The following is a 2650-nucleotide window of genomic DNA, read 5'->3' on the forward strand; positions in this document are numbered from 1 at the left end:
TATCATCAATAAGCTAATAATTAAAATAAAAAAAAGTGTCAAAAATTTGATTGACACATGTAATGTTATTATTTTGCAAAAAAATATATGACAAATCATAACGATCAATAAAAATTGAGCATTCATAGTTTCAACAATCATTTATCAATTGTAATGATAAGTTAGACCGATTACTTTAATCGATTGTTTGCATCATAATTCATGAATATGAATATCAAGAATTTTTAAAATATCACAATTTCTTTCAAATTATTTTAGATGACAAATTTTTAAAATTGTAATAAAAGAATTTACCAATTCAATAATTAAATGACCAATAATTAAATGAATTCAATAATTAAAATTTATTTTCGAATATTTTTATACAATAGAAGAATTGCAAGACTTTCATTATTTCCGATTATTCGGAAGATCATTCTTGAATCTTTATCAACTGATCAATAAGATATACATATACATCTTTTCCCATAAGCATTTTCAAGATAATTTAATAAATTAACTAACCACATTGTTTATCTCACAAGCATTGATGAAATATGATCCAGTCCAACTAATTTCTCCCGATAATGTCAAATGTAGAAGTAACCTGAAATGGATAATTATAATTTTGGATTGGAAAAATCGAATGACATAAATGTAACAATATTTTATAAGTTATCTTTATTCATGTAAAACATTCATTAACATATAAAAATTTCATAAATTTTAATGTAAGTACGAATGCAACATTTATTTACTTCTAATTTAACATACCAAACATACTAATGTACTAAATATGATTAAATATATTAAATTAAACATATCAAATATCTTAAAATAGCCAATTAAATATCCTGAACATTTTTTCTTTTTTGTTAGTGCAAAAGATTAAACCTAATATTTAGATTAAACTTTACGTAAATAATATGAAGGGAAAAGTTTAGAAAAATTGAAACTGCAAAAAAAAAATTGCCAAATATTTCTAAAAAAAAAAAATTTTATTCCAGAATATCAATATCAAAAATCCTTCTATTTTCAGAAAAAAAAAAAGAAAGTATCATCATGAGAATGAATGTATAGTAAACACATAAAATATAAGGGAATTATGATTTGCATTACTGCTTAACCAATAAAAATTATAACACGAAAAAAGAAAAAGGATATTAAAATAAAAGACTAAAATTTCCATAAAAATGCATATATTTCCCTAAACTATTTGAAAATAATAAAATGAAATCAATTTATTGAAATGATATTTTATTCATTTCATATATATAAATTTCGTTATTGTATTACCATTTTTACAAACAAATTTCTTTTGAAATATAACAAATATTTCAGACGAAATTTGTTATTTGTTATATTTTGGATTAATTTTATCCATTCATCATCAAACATTCTTATCATCATCAAGTATTCTTATCATCATCAAATGTTCTTATCACCATCAAATTAATGAATTAATATTTAAAATTAATAAAATGCAGAGGAAATAAGACTTGCAAATTTTAATGTAATAATTTCACATTACATTTTAGATTATGAATAAGATACAATCAAAAAGAAGCAAAAAAGAAAATAACAAGAAAGGGATAAATTTTGCATAAAAAACTAAACACCTTTGACTGAGATCATAAATTTATGCTGTTTAAATTTTGAATTTAAAAGTCCTATAAGCTGGGATCATGAATTCATGCTGTTTGAATCCTAAATCCAGAAGTCCTAAGATGGATTATGATTTGTACCCCTTGAATTACTTCTTGAATTCTAAACCTAAAATAATATTTGAAAAAATAGCTAACATAATTTCAGCTACTCATTCGGAAAAAATATTATTCAGCTAATATAGCTAAAGTATCGTTTTCACTACTTATTAGATAAGCGGTATTGTAAATTTTAACATCAAATGAACGAATATTGTAAATTTCAGTTTAACTTCTGAAAATTGATGAAGTATTTTTGTATTTGAATTCAATTCCTATCCCACATTATTACTAAATATTCACTTAATGGTATACTAAACTATTATAATTGATCTCATCATTATTACGGAACGAAACAATAAAAGAAATGGTAAATTTAATAAAAATTAAATAATAAGTAATATATAAGGAAACAATAAGAAATAATAATAAAAAGAAATAATAAATAAATTCTCTTTTTCTAAAATTTAATATTACTATGTGCTAAAAGGAATTAATCAATTAATATGATAAAATAAATTAATTTCATTTTTCAGATTACTGTAACAATATTTTAGTAATATGTTCAAAGTTCCTGTTTGCATTTTGAAATTTCATATTATTTCGATTTGTTTATTTTCCAATTTTTATTAATTTGTTTTCTTTATATTTCTAACATTTTGTCGCAATAACTCCAATATATATCATCCACAAGCAATAATGATAACAGTTCGACCTGCTTAATCTGGCTACATTTATTGATAAGATGATAATCACCATTTGCCATCTATTCATAATAGCTTAGTTTTCTCAATCAATTGTGCTGTTACTATTAGTATTATTATTGTTATTATTATTATTATCATTATTATTACTATTATTGTTATTACTACTGCTATTATTATTATTATTATTATTACTGTTATTATTATTATTATCACTGTTATTATTATTATTATTATTATTATTATTATTATTATTATTATTAT

The sequence above is a fragment of the Loa loa genome (assembly GCF_000183805.2).
Source record: "Loa loa unplaced genomic scaffold supercont3.191, whole genome shotgun sequence".
Taxonomy (NCBI): Eukaryota; Metazoa; Nematoda; class Chromadorea; order Rhabditida; family Onchocercidae; genus Loa; species Loa loa.